Here is a 16,106-nt window from a genome sequence, read left to right as displayed (position 1 = left end):
GTTAAAAAATGTGGAAGTTATAGGTGAGGAAGAAGCTCTACCAGTTCATCTTGAAGAAAATTTCTGAGCATTTTCCCAGACTGGTGTTGCATATATCAGTGTTTTATTTCAGCTCTCAGGTAAGGATCCAACATACCAGAGAAGGGGATGCCATTGAGCCTAGCTCTAGCAGAGTCTGTGGACCATTATGGTAGACTTAGGCAATTAAGTTCAACTAACGTGGGGTTTAGAGTGGCTTTGCTGTCTGTGCAATTTTTAAACAGTGGGCCACAAGGCCACAGAAAATTTACTGCTTTCTTTGGTTCTATCAAATAAACAATTATAGACATGATGGTCCTTTTTACAATTGATCCTTTGTGTGTCCTAATACAGCCCTGTCTACAAAAAAGATGATGAGTTATCTCTGCCATAGGAAATTTCTTTGGAGTCAGGAATAATGTCTGGAGCTGGTATTTTTCTGGTACCTCACAATTCCCTTAGTGGAGAAGGCACATCTGCAAATAGAGTATGCTATTAGGGTTCTGGGAGTTTTGATGGTAGTTAGGAGACTAATACTGAAGATCAAGAGGCTCATTGCTGTAAATCCCAAAAGGAAATAATAGATTTATAATATCAGTCATAAAAGTATGGTCTTGACTAGCCCAAGGAAAAAAAATAAGCCCAATGCAATTTGTAAGTGACTTTGATCTCCGTATAAGGACAAGCAGAGCTGCCATGTCATACTTCATTCTAAATAGAGAGTCTTTAGTTCCAGTCCTTAATCATTTTTTAAAATAGATTCTTCTAGTAGTTTGGTAAAACCTGCAGACCCTTATTCTCAATGTTTTAAAATGCTTCAAATAAAATAACGTAGGATTATAAAGGAAAACAATATATTAAGATATATTTTAATCCCCAAGTTAAGAGCAACAAGTTTGCTAAAACAGCTTGGAGATAGGTAGTCAATTGAGTATCCTCTCAGGAGTTCCCAAAGGATTCACATATTGTACCCAATTTAGAATCCCAGAACAAGACATTTGAAAGTTACTCTGTGTATATACTATGATATTACAGGACAGAAATGACTTTGACAAAGAACCTAGCTTTTCTTCCCTCCCTTCCTTCCTTCCTTCCTTCCTTCCTTCCTCTCTCTCTTTCTTTCTTTCTAGGGAAATTAGACGACTTAATTTTAGCATAAGAAACTTTAATGACAATTATACCATTTAAGGACATTGTGCTTGTTTTGAGATCTGCAGACTAAAAGAAGACTTATAGGGAATAAATTACTGTGCTCACGTATTTTGGAGAAAGATATTTACCCCAAAACTAACCACCCATTTTAAGACACAAAATCTCACTTCCTCCATAGTGATCAATTTCCTTTTGTGTGGACAAAGATCACCATAAGATTATCATAAAATGGCAGATTTTTTTTTCTCAAAAGTGCATGGAAGTTATAAAACTCAATTTCTAAGCAATAAACTAAAAAGAATTTTGTCAGCGGGATAGATTAAAGTTTTTGACTAAATGAATTTTCTTGCCAAAGGGGTTTATATTACTTCATAGAATCTATTTTCCTGACAATAAGTCATTGCATGTAACAAAATTCAGTTCCTCAGAAAGGATTTAGCTCCCCCTCCAATCTATTCTCTTTGTAGAAATATATTTTACAAGACAGTAGCAGTTCCAAGTCTCAGGTTTCTTGGGGAGAAATGTATTTATACTCAGCAGTGAAGTTGTTTGCAAGTGGTGAAAAGTTAGTGACTAGAGAGATGTGAAAGGTATAGATACTAGGCGCCTGTCAGTTTTTATTTTGAGTCAGCATATTGTGATTCATAACTTGAAACACAATTCTATAACCTGAATTGTCCCCCTATCATTAAGTTCTGTATTAGGCATAATTTTATTAGTTGTTTTCAGTTTAATACAGAATTAGAGTGAATATGGAGTAGGACAGAACACATAATCAGAAGGAATAAGGATCCTTCAGAAGATCCTTATTAATCAGAAGGATGTTTCTGATTAGAAATTTTTGAATGTGAATTCATGTTTTGGGTTCACCATATGATCTGTCAACTGTATATACTCGTCATATACGTGTACACACTTATGTAGGGAGATGCACATTATCTTAAATCCTCTTCTCAAAAGGGCTCATGAAACAAAACGTTAAAATTTAAGTCCGGATATACAGATTCAAACTTTTGGGTGGGCAGGGGAAAGGGATGGGGGAAGAAGAAAATGAGAAATCTTCAAACATTGTCCAAGTATATCTGTGTTCTTTGTTCAAGTGAAGGACCTTAACCTCTAATTATATAACATCATTATAATGGAGAAAAATACATTTGATGATAATGGTACTCATTCTATTCTTGTTAACAAGAATGAAAGATAACAGTATAGTATACAAAGAAAAATCTTTAAGCAATTTAATATAAGTAGTATTTTTTAAAAAACTGTATACAATAAAGAAAGAAGCTTCTAATGGCAAGAAACTTGTTTCTTTTTTTTTTTTTTAAGGTTTTATTTATTTGTTTGAGAGAGCACTGGGAGAGGGGAGGAAGAGAGGGAGAGGGACAAATGGACTCCGCACTGAGGGTGGAGACTGACCCAGGGCTCAATCTCATGACCCTGAGATCATGACTAGTGCCTCAATCAAGAATAGGAGGCTTAACGTATTGAGACCCCAAGGAGCACCAAGAAACTTGTTTCTTCTTGATCCCTTTATAATGAATGCCTACATAACTTACAGGCTTAGTGCAAAATGAAAATGTGGGACCTCTGGTTAAAAAAAAAAAAAAAAACCCACCAACAACACTTTTAAAGAATTTCAGGACTGCAGTAGCAGAACATTTTATCAAGTTCTTGTCTTTCTCACACACGGTATCTTGGACAGCTGTGTACACATTCCATGTCCACAATGCCAAGCCTCTTTTTCTAATTTTCAGAACATTTGAAAGACCTATATAAAGATAGAAACAAATATCATGGAGGAAATAAAGAAGTGTTGTCAACAGACCATAAGGTTTACACAGTCAGATTTAGTTATTTTTCTTTAGGAGTTTTGGTCTTTTACATATTCATTACTGAACATCCATATGCAAGATAAGCTGTAACACTCTTGAGATAGAGCACAGAGCATAGGATGGCCATAGGTGTGCCTGCACGGGGTCTTCAGATTCTGTCTCCTCTCTTGGCATTCATAATCAATCACATGTTCCTCCCTTATTGTAGAAAACTATTCCAAAACATACATCCCAGAAAAGTAATAGAGGATATCAGCCTAATTTCTAGACAACAACCTGCCATTCCACATACAGCCTTAAGTATATTGCATCTCCATTCCTTCCATTTTGCCAAGTGAGCAGCACGCCCACTCACCCTCCTACAACCATGCTCATCTCTTCACAGACTTTGCTGCTTCAGATAGTCTTCTTTCTCTGAGTTTTACCAGTTATTAGAGTTGATAGTTATATCCATCAATCCTATTAACTTTTCAGCTCTACAGGTTGGCTTAAGTCATCTCCTTGTTCTTTTCATTGGCACTTCCCCCTCTCTAAATCACACACAAACTCACTTTGATGAAATTTTCTTTAAAAACACTCACTTTTATTAAAAAGAAGTTAAAATTTTCATTCACTGTTTATGTTTTTGCAGTTTTTACCTATTTATCACGCTCAAATTCCATTTTTTTCTTTTGTCTTTTTTAAGGTATTTTGTAGAATTTTTGCAGAAGAGTAAGAAGTACAAAATCAGAGTAGGAATTCCATATTCCTTCCCAATCTAGTCACAATTGACAACATGGATAAGTTTATATTCTTATTTTGGAATGATAGGACAAAGAAAGATTGAGGGTAGAAGTGGAGGCAGTGAAATTGGCAGCTAAATCCTCATGTATAGCTTTCAGGTTTTTTTTTTTTAATTTGACAGAGAGAAATCACAACTAGACAGAGAGGCAGGCAGAGAGAAAGGAGGAAGCAGGCTCCCCGCGGAGCAGAGAGCCCGATATGGGGCTCAATCCCAGGACCCTGGGATCATGACCTGAGCCGAAGGCAGAGGCTTTAACCCACTGAGCCACCCAGGTGCCCCAGCTTTCAGTATTTTTGACAGCTTATGGTATGTACTTCAGTGTTTGTAAGCAATGTCACTGTTATTTCATGCGAGGTACTTAGCTCTTGTAACTGATCCTCTGCCCCCCAAATATACATTCTTTCTCTCAAAATTCTTATGGAAATAATAATTTCTGAATATCTAATTATTAGCTTATAGAACTTTAACTATGTAAGTTTTTACTCATTTCAGTCTGTTTATTCAGTTTTTTATTGAAACCAATACCTTGTTTTATTTCATTTCTTAGCTTTCTATTAGATTCTATTTTATTATTACAGGTATTCAGAAAAAAGAAATTGCAGTAATGTATTATCTCTAAAACTTCTCACATTATTTACTACCTTTAACATGTGGTCTTGCAAAATATAATCCTTTCCTCTTATATTTTATTCTTCTCTTTCTAGCGATACAATACATACTTTTCCTGATTTTTTTTTCTTTTACTGAGTCATATATAACCTGAAGATACCTGGTAGAAATGGAAAACTAGATGATTTGTGGAATATTTGATGACTATTTGATTACACACAAACATGTGCAATACTTTGTCCTTTTGACATGTACAAATGTACACAGTTTTTCTTGTATTTTGAAAATTTGCTTTTACGATTTGATATATCATCGTCTTTATCTTCATAATCACCAAAATTGTTAAATGTCTAGCATCCCCAGAGCTGTGGCAACATTAACATGAAGAGCTCTTATTCCTCAGAAGAATCTAACAGATGGACTCCTATTTTGATACTAAATTAAATATATTTTCACTAAGAATTGAAGTTCACTACAAAGGCACTTAACAGAATGCTTGTTAGGTCATTAGATAATTTGATGGTGTTATTATCCCCATATTTGTACCTTTGTCTGATTTTCCAGAAATTATTACAGTATGGATATGAAATAAGTCAATTCACTTTGAGCCATAAGACATAATTACATGTTTTAACAGCAAAGTTGTTTATTTCAAACTTATGTCTTTATCCATGGACTATAACAGAGAGGGACCCCTATTAACAATTGTGTGTTGTGCAGACAAGAAACTTGAATAATCAAAACCAGTAACTTTCTTCTCTTTAGAAATATAATAGGTATTTTTGGTTGTTCTGGTGTGTGTAAGTATACATCTGTGTGTGTGTGTGTGTGTGTGTGTGTGTGTGTGTGTGTGTTGTGAATCATTCTTGATAAATGTTTAGTCTTTCTTTTGTACTTCATGGACAATCATAGACAGGAAAGATATAGTTTAGAATATCCAGAAGTTTCAAGCATTTTACATTTCCTCTGCAGTAGCTGTAGTCTTTCTTCAGTAGCTTCTAGGTGATAAAATTCAGTAATTCTATTCCAAAACGCATTCAGTTGGGAATCTCTGGAAATATAAAATTTTAGTATCAATCCAGGCTTACAAATGCACAATTTCAAATTATTGACTTCTACATACATGGACACATTATCAAAAGATGTTTGAAAGAAGTGTATGACATAAACGTATATTGTTGGGTATATTTGCCATCCATGATTGTGCTTTGTAAGCCAAATATGTGGGAAGCAGGAGTGATTATCGCAAACTATGTGTGCTTTTATGTTCTTGTAGTCAATAGGAGATAGTAAGTAAGATATTTCCTCAAGCTGTCTACTTTTTCTCCAGAGGAGATTCAGCCTCTATTCAACATTCCCTGTTGTGATTTTATTCTACTATTAGCTACTTATTTTCTTTTATCCCCTATGTTCAACAGACAAAATAAGAATTTCTACACAAAGACATTACATTTCTTTCAAATCTGAATTTTAGTTTTAATAGCAGTGCTTATTTTTAAGGGTTGGCCCTATATAAATAACCTAATGAAATAAATTTCTGCATGAGTGTAGCTCTAGGCACAATGAAATTTCTACAGAAAATGTACCAGTCTCTCTGATAACTAAAATAAAAACTGCAAAACAGCATATTTATCCAAACTTCTAAGATTCTATTCCAAATCTAAATCAGTTTGAATCAGAAGCTTACATAAAGGAATTGTAGGTGTTTACTACAATGCATTTTAAATCAGAAATATTCATGTGTATTTAGTAAATGAATGAGATAATTATTTAAAACTCTTACAATAGATTCATAAAATCATTTAACTGGCTGAAAAGATAGATTGATTGGTATTTTCAGTTTATGGTAGTCTGGAAAACTGCGAAGATTGAACAAAATTCTTAGTATGTCTCATTTTCACTCTTCCTATGGGTAATATTGCAATGTTGCATGCTAAATCTTCTTTATTCTTCACTTAGATGTGCCCAATGCACCTAATCATCTGCTGACCTAATAAATACAGGGGCCTCTCTTCATCTGGGGCCATGAGTAATCACACCAACTCACCATTCTCACATTGTAAGAAGGTTGCTTGGACAGAGTCAGAGGAAAGTGAATTAACTATTTAATGCTATCAAAAATCTAGTAATCCAGTTGCAATGTTATATAAAACTTTCAGTCTTCTTCAGATATCAAGATGCTCTCATTTTGAGAGTTTGCATATAGTTATTCATTTAATCCTCACATGAACCTATGATATAGGTACTATTGTCATCACAGTTTACATACAAAAGTCAAGGCATAGAAAGATAATTTCCAAAGATTATTGAGCTGGTATCTAGACTCATAACTGTAGAGTTTATGGTTTTAAGCAATGTTTTATGCTATCTCTCTAAAGTTTCTGATTTTAAGAGGATTTGTCACTTTGGAAGTAATTTCTGTTCTTTTGGTAGTCAGTACTCAATTTTTATAGTAACTATTTCATTTGATAGAAATCTAATGTATTTAGTACTTACAACACCCCATCCCCCCTTATGATGAAGTTGCTTCAACTCCTGACCAAGCATTGTCTCCTCTCTTCTATTGTTATCATGAACTGTGTTGTCCAATAGAATGCCCTACAATGATGGAGATAGTCTGTATCTTCAATCTGGCTGATAGAGTTGACACTGACTGATTCCATGTGGTTCTTGAGTACTTGAAATGTGGTGTGACTGAGGCAGTGAATTTTAATTTAATCTTATTTAATTATAATTAAATTGAAATTGTCACATGTGTCTAGCATCTGTCAGTGTGTCTATTAGACACCACTGGCCTTGAACTTTAGTTTTATTTTCTTCAGAGGAAAAAAAATAAATGAAAATATAAATTTATTTTACAGTCAGTAGTTATGCAGATTCCTGGTATATTTTATATATTTCCCTATATGCCAATACTTCCTTATAGCCTGTGTACCCTCTGGTTCAATATCTTCTTGCTGTTAGAGGGAGAATGGGAAGCAAATAAGCAAACTTTAATTAAAAATAAATCCTTCATATGTTATAAAGTTGTTAAGTGATAAAGAGAAAAGAAAACAGGATGGGAGATAGGTAGGATCAGGTTGTAAAAGTATATGAAGTTTTCTCAGTAAGCCAACTTATGTTGCAAATGACCACAAAATATTACTGCCACGATACTACAGAATGTATTTCCCACTCAAACCACAAGTTGAACAGCAGTTGGCCCTCTAGCTCTGTTCATTTTAGTCCATTAAGGAATCAGCCTACTTGGATTTCCTCTTGACTTGTGCTTCTGTAATTACCATAGCAGTAGACAGAGAATGTAAGCACAAGAGTGAGAGTGAGACACATAGCACCCCAACTTTTAAAACATTTGCATGGAATAACATAATACATCTGTTTATGTCTATCCAATCTATCTTTATGTCTACAGATATCTGTCAGCAGACACGATACATAAATAGATGATATATAGTTGATACACAATGTTACATTAGTTTCAGATGTACAGCATAGTAATTCAAGAACTCTACATGTTGTGCTCACCGTAAGTATAGCTACCATCTGTCACCATGCAGGGCTGTTATAATACCATTGTCTGTATTCCATATGCTGTAGCTATTATTTCCATGACTTAATTCATTCAATAACTGGAAGCTTGTATCTCCCACTCCCCTTTAAGCATTTTACCCACCTTCCTACTTCTCTTCCCTTTGGCAACCATCAGTTTTCTGTTTTTCATTTATGTTTTTTAGATTCTACATATAAGTGAAATCATATTCCGACTTATTTCACTTATTATAATACCCTCTAGGTCTATCCATGTTGTCATAAATGGCAAGATCTCATCCTTTTTAATGACTGATACATATATATGTATATACATATATATATACACATATATGTGTGTGTGTGTGTGTGTGTGTGTGTGTGTGTGTAAAATATCTTCTTTATCCCTTTATCTGCCAGTACACACTTGGGCTTCTTCTGTATCTTTACTATTGTAAGTAATCGTCCTATAAACATAGAGGTGCATTTATCTTTTAGAATTAACGTTTTTGCCCTCTTTGGACAAATACATTTTTTTCTAGATATTTCCTAAGGCAAGGGAAAATAAAAGCAAAAATAAACGTTGAGACCACATCAAAATAAAAAACCTTTGCAAAATGAGGGAAACTATCATTAAAAACAAAAAAGGTAGCTTCCTGAATGGGAAAAGGTATTTGCAAATGATTTATCTCGTAGGAAGTTAATATGCAAAATATCTAAGGAACTATAACTTAACACCAAAAAACCGCAAATAATTCAATTAAAGAATGGGCAGAGAAGCTGAATAGGCATTTTTCCAAAGAAGACATAGAGATAGCCAACAGATGCATGAAAAGATGCTTCACATTACTAATCAGGGAAATGCAAATCCAAACCACAATGAGATATTACCTACACCTGTCAGAATATCTAGAATCAGACGACAAGATAAAATAAGTGTTGGCTTGGATGTGGAGAAAAAAAAGGACTTCCTGTTCACTATTGATGGAAAACAGTATGGAAGCTCTCAAAAAATTAAAAACAGGAATACCGTATAATCACATATGTTTGTTCACATTTTATCAATCCAAGAAAATCACATGATTATACATTAACTTCAAAGGTCAGTTTAGAAATCACCTAAGTCTATTCTTCTTGTAAGCAAATGTGCTCGTCATTTCCTCAAAACAGCAAATAAATATTCCATCTAGTGTAGACATGATGTAGTCTTCATATCAATTTTAAATGTGACTCCTTTTGATCCAGAGACTTAAATTCTTTGAGGGTATATGATCTCCTCCCCAGATACATAATACACTATGGTGAAAATAGGCATAGGTGACTCCAACATGCACTCCTATTAAAAGGAATAGGAGACATAAGTTGGTAACTGCTCCTTAGTAATTCTTGATTTTTCGTGGGCAGTTTGTGAGCCTTACCTTAGGTAAGAAGTTTCCTTGATTAGATTGTATTTGTGTTTTCTGAAAGGGAGTTTCCATTAATTTATTATCTGATGCTTCTGACTTTACATTCTGAGAGATCATTGCTTTTTCATTATATTCCTTTGTGATGGAAGATCACTTAAAACTACTGTATTACTGGAAAATTACCATTCTTGGGAGATGTGTAGCTTTTTCAGCCTAATTTCTGCAGAAAGAGAGTTGTGATTCTAAGGTAAAGTTAAAATACTGAATGCTTATAAGCCTGTTCTAGTGATATGGATAGATAGGTAATAGATAGATAGATATGGATATCTAGTGAGATAGATCATGCAGTCCGTCAATAAATGATAGAAAATCTAAGGAAACCATGGTTCCTGAATTAAGTAGGGATAGAGTCAAATTATTCAGTCTGCTGTTTTGTTTCAAAAACCATTTGCTTTCTTTAGATCATCCTACCTCTTACAAGACTTATGATTAGAAAGAACTTCATATATTTAGTAGAACTGTAATGGGTGGACACAAAGAGCAGACAAAAAAAGAAGTGATGCCTTAGATGATAAGTATGAAATTGGCAGAAAATGTAGATGAAATCTTTATCAACCATTTCTTTATCCCTTACAATGTGTCATGCATTAAGACATGTAAAACATATCTATATATACAAGATAGGAAACTGATTGTATTCATGGGGAAATCTTTATCATGAAGGCAATGGGTGATGTATGTTTTGAAGGAAGATAGTATTTTATCAAGTAATAAAAATATAAGGGAATAGAGAAGGGGTCTTTTATTAATATCTGTAGAATGTGTGGTTTATGTTGTAATGTAGGAAACTGAGTTTAGATGGGAGTGATGAGAAACATACAAAAACAGGAAAAGGATTATTTTTTCTTACAGAAATTACATTATAGTGAGTTCCTGAGTTAATGGAGACAACTTTTATCTCTTAGGCCACTTGGTAAATCAGCCACTGCCAGTGACATGATAGGAAATCTTATTTCATCTGTGAAGTATTTTGCAAACCTTACTCCCTTCCATGGGATTTAATATCCATTTAAAGTAATCTTTTCCACTGCAATGAATAATTCATTGACCACACAGAGGGTCATTGAGTTACATACCTCCACAGTTTTCCATTTAAAACCATGTGTTCTCTCCGATAAATGAGACAGAATACCTTATGTTGAACCCCTGGTGATTTTAACAGAAAGCATATTAATTGAATGACTAACATATTATGTGACTTCATTAAATGGTAACAGTAGTTATATGGCTTTTAATTTAAAGGACAGGCATTAGTGACTAATCTAATGAGGTACAAATGACCACACACTAATTCTGCATTTGTTTTATAACTAGAAATCGGAGCTGTGTTGTCAAGTGTAGAATTCATTTGAATAAAAGAGTTACTTCATTATTATTAAAAAAGGGAAAACAACTAAATGCTTTGAACATTTTTCTTATACTTTGAAATGAGAATGTTAATGATATTAGGCCAAGTTTTCTCTTTTGTTATATCCATATGTGTACTTAAAAGGGAAAAGAATCAAAATCCATTAGAAAAAAAAATCTATTATTCTTTCTTCTTTCTCATCCTTGGTTCTTCTGATATAACCAATGAAATTACCATGTAAACTTTTGTCTCCCTGATTCACTGTTTCATTTATCACCTGGAAATACTTGGTGCCCCATACACGTACTTACTTGCAAGAGTTCTTGTTTTTAGTTCTCTTCCCTGTATCCTATCTCAGAGAATCTATAGTGGTAATTTTCAATTAATGCACAATTAAGTCAATGGACTCCCTCTTTCCATGTAACTTGAACTACTGTACCACCCTTGAAGGATAGTTTTGTGACTTATATAGATTTTCCATTCACTCTGATCAGGAATTTAGAAGGATTCAGGGAAAGTAGAACCTTTCTGGAGCTTATAATTATATCCCATGTAATAAAACTGTGTCATCATTTGTATTAGGCCTTTCTAAATTGCAGTAATACCACTGTTGAAAGAATGAATACTTAGGGAATATTCCACTTTAAATACAGGTGATTATATGTACCATGATCGCTAGCCACATAGTCTTCATACTTCAGAAATGAAGTTATCACTTTAAGGAGGAGAAACACAACAAGAGCTTGCTTTCCTATGAAATGCAAACATTTTTCAAGAATTTTGGATATCAGGAAAAGGGAGTACTTTTCCCAAAGAAGAAAGTGAATAGGGAGTACTTTACAAATAAGGGGACATTTGAGGTAATTCTTCAGTGATGAAATTCAACTGGCTGATGAGTAGAGGGTAGAAGAGATATCTATACCTCAGGTCTTACATGTGAAATGTCAAAAAAGTGAAAATCAAGTGTATACATTATGATTCATTAATTATAGCTGAACAGTATATGATGCACAACAGTGGGACGCAACACTGGAGTAGTTGGTACATATTAAAAAGAAATGTCATAATAACATATCAATATAATAACAAGATACTTGATATTAATCTCTGTGTGGCAGAGACAAGAGGTTAGAAAGACATTCCACAATAAAAAATTCATTGTAGACCTAACTTTGGCAGCAATGTTGAAGACACAGTTGAATAATGAGAAAGATATATACAAGTAGATCAGTCAAGAAATGATAGAATTATTTATTCAGCAATACATATTCAATGGGAAGGAAATGTTCATTTTAACTTTTTGAAGAAGGTAGAATGCTTTATAGCTACTGGGGAAAAAAACGATCAAGTATCCAAAAGAATTTGATATCATTAATTAAAATTTCAAAATAGAACTCTTAGAAAAATTTGATCTTGATGAAGTCCCAAAAGTTCATTTTCGCTTTTGTTTCCTTTGCCTTTGGAGACATTTCTTGAAAGAAGTTGCTGTGGCTGATATCGAAGAGGTTACTGCCTATGTTCTCCTCTGGGATTCTGATGGATTCCTGTCTCATGTTGAGGTCTTTTAACCATTTTGAGTTTATCTTTGTGTACGGTGTAAGAGAATGGTCGAGTTTCATTCTTCTACATATAGCTGTCCAGTTTTCCCAGCACCATTTATTGAAGAGACTGTCTTTTTTTCGCTGTATATTTTTTCCTGTTTTGTCTAAGATTATTTGACCATAGAGTTGAGGGTCCATATCTGGGCTCTCTACTCTGTTCCACTGGTCTATGTGTCTGTTTTTAATGCTAGTACCATGCTGTCTTGGTGATCACAGCTTTGTAGTAAAGCTTGAAATCAGGATCAGGAGCTTCTGCACAGCAAAGGAAATAGTCAACAAAAGAAAGAGGCCCACAGAATGGGAGAAGATATTTGCAAATGACAGTACAGACAAAAGGTTGATATCCAGGATCTATAAAGAACTCCTCAAACTCAACACACACAAAACAGATAATCGTATCAAAAAATGGGCAGAAGATATGAACAGACACTTCTCCAATGAAGACATACAAATGGCTATCAGACACATGAAAGAATGTTCATCATCATTAGCCATCAGGGAGACTCAAATTAAAACCACATTGAGATACCACCTTCCACCAGGCCAAAATTAGCAAGACAGGAAACAACATGTGTTGGAGAGGATGTGGGGAAAGGGGAATCCTCTTACACTGTTGGTGGGAAATCAAGTTGGTGCAGCCACTTGGAGAACAGTGTGGAGATTCCTCAAGAAATTAAAAATAGAACTTCCCTATGACCCTGCAATTGCACTACTGGGCATTTACCCCAAAGATACAGATGTAGTGAAAAGAAGGGCCATCTGTACCCCAATGTTTATTGCAGCAATGGCCATGGTCACCAAACTGTGGAAAGAACCGAGATGCCCTTCAACGGACGAATGGATAAGGAAGATGTGGTCCATATACACGATGGAGTATTATGCCTCCATCAGAAAGGATGAATACCCAACTTTTGTAGCAACATGGACGGGACTGGAAGAGATTATGCTGAGTAAAATAAGTCAAGCAGAGAGGGTCAATTATGGTATGGTTTCACTTATTTGTGGAGCATAACAAAGAACATGGAGGACATGGGGAGATGGAGAGGAGAAGGGAGTTGAGGGAAATTGGAAGGGGAGATGAACTGTGAGAGACTATGGACTCTGAGAAACAACCTTGAGGGTTTTGAAGGGGTGGGGGGGTGGGAGGTTGGGGGAACCAGGTGGTGGGTAATAGGGAGGGCCCCTATTGCAAGGAGCACTGGGTGTAGTGCAAAAACAATGAATACTGTTATGCTGAAAAGAAATAAAAAAAATAATAATAAAATTTAAAATTCAGTAGTTTAAAAATCACAGAATTTCCACCAAGAGAGAAAATAAGCTCTTCCATAATCAATATAAATAATCTTTATTCCCTATAGTAACTTTTTTAAAAAAGATTTTTATTTATTTATTTGCCGGAGAGAGACACAGTGAGAAAGGTAACACAAGCAGGGGAGTGGGAGAGGGAGAAGCAGGCTTCCCTGCCAAACAGAGAGCCCAATGTAGGGCTGGATCCTAGGACCCTGGGAACATGACCTGAGCCAAAGGCAGAGATGCTTAACACTGAGCCATACAGGCGCCCCTCCCTACAGTATCTTAATAATCCAAATCTATAAAGATTTTTTAAGAATTCTAATGAAGTAGGGAAAATTAAGCCTGAAGCAGGTAGTGAAAAGAAATAGTAAAAATTTTAGAGGAAATCAATAAAACTTAAAACAGGAAATAAATAACAGGAAAACCGAGATACATAAAGAAACCAAAAGATATTCTGTTGAAAAGTAAATAAAATCTATCATCCTCTTGGTAGATTAACCAAAGGGAAAAAAAGTGAAGTGAAAGAGGGCCCATCACTGTGCAACCCATGGATGTTAAAATGATAATAAAGGAATATTATGAACTACTATATCCAAATTTTATATCCTATATGAAATAGAACAATTCCTTTAAAGACAAACTACCAAACTCACACAAAAAGAAATAGATAGCCTAAATATGCAGTATCTATTTAAGAAATTGAACCACTAATTAATATCATTTCATAAAACAAAGGTGATTTCACTTATAAATTCTACCATTTACCAAAAAAATATATGAGTTTTCTACAGTCATTTCAAGAAAATAGAGGAAATACTTCCTAAACGAAAACCAAATAAAGAATTCCAAGAAAACTACAGTCCAATATTCCTTATGAATGAACATAGATGAACATAGATGCAAAATCACAAAAAAATAGTACTGAATCCAATAATATAGGAGAATTATATACCCCAGGTGGGATTCATTCTGGAAATGCAAGGCTGGTTCAGCATTCAAATCAATTACTGTGATCTATCATATCTAGAGAAGAAAAGTCATATGACCATTCCAATTGATGCAGGCAAAAAACATGTGACAAAATGTTGCACATGTTTATGATAAAAATTATATATATACTTGAAATAGATGAGAACTTTCTCAACCTCATAAAGGATGTCTGTAAAATCATCTACAGTTAACATCATTTTTGATAGTGAAAGACTAGACCTTTCCATCTAAGACAGGGAAAAAGGCACAGAAATTATCTTTTAGCACTTGTATTCAACATTGTACTGCATGTTCTAACTAGCACAATAAAACAAGGAAAACAAAAGGTAAACAAATTGGAAAAAAGAAAATTGTCTTTGTTAATTGATGACATCATTGGTTATGTAGAAAATTCCAAAGATGCTATAGTAAAACTCCTGGAAACAATGACTGTTTAGATCACAGGATAGAAGATCAATATACAAAAGCCAATCACTTTCCTATTTACCAGCAATACGTATGCAAAATTAAAATGTGCAAATTTTGGCTTTGAAATTAAAAGCTATGTATCATTTCAGTAACAGCACAAATTGAAATATTTAGCTGTAAATGTAACAAAATATGTGCGGATCTGTATGCAGAAACAACAACAGTAAAAGACCGATGAAATAAATGAGATATAAATGGGATATGTTCTAAGTTCATATATTGCAAGTATTGTTAAGGAATCAATTTTTCTGACTCAATCAGTGGCATCAGGCATCAGTGTAATTCTAATCAAAATCTCAGACACTTCATAGATATCAATAAGTTATTCTAAAAAAGGACCTACACTTAGTATATTACTAATTAGAAGAAGAAAGCTGGAAGATTTGAAGATTTGAAGTCTAACTATAAAACTACTGTAATCAAGATACCATTTTAGTGGTGAAAGAATACATGCATGGATGGAACAGAATAGAGAACCATGAAATAGAGCCACACACACACACAGTGAACTGATTTTTGACAAAGGCACACAGGCAATGCTATAGATACAGGATTGTATTTCCAACATATAGTGGTAGAACAATTGGAAATCATATGCAAAAAAAAAAAAAGACCTAGACACATAGCTTATGCCTTTCACAAAAATGAACTCAAAATGGATCCTAGATATAAATGTAAAACGCAAAACTATAGACTCTATAAAAAAAATGAGAAAATCTGTATGATCTTGGGTTTGGTCTTGAATTTTAAAATCTGTCATGAAAATACAGTGCCTAAAAGTTAATAAGTGAGACTTTATTAAAAACTTCTCTACAGGGGCGCCTGGGTGGCTCAATGGGTTAAAGCCTCTGCCTTCGGCTCAGGTCATGATCCCAGGGTCCTGGGATAGAGCCCTGCATCGGGCTCTCTGCTCAGTGGGGAGCCTGCTTCCTCCCCTCTCTGCCTGCCTCTCTGCTTACTTGTGATCTCTGTCAAATAAATAATTAAAAAAACAAAAAACAAAAAAAACTTCTC

Source organism: Meles meles, chromosome 15 (assembly GCF_922984935.1).
Source record: "Meles meles chromosome 15, mMelMel3.1 paternal haplotype, whole genome shotgun sequence".
Taxonomy (NCBI): Eukaryota; Metazoa; Chordata; class Mammalia; order Carnivora; family Mustelidae; genus Meles; species Meles meles.
The sequence above is the reverse complement of the archived record's forward strand: the minus strand, read 5'-3'. Positions refer to the sequence as shown.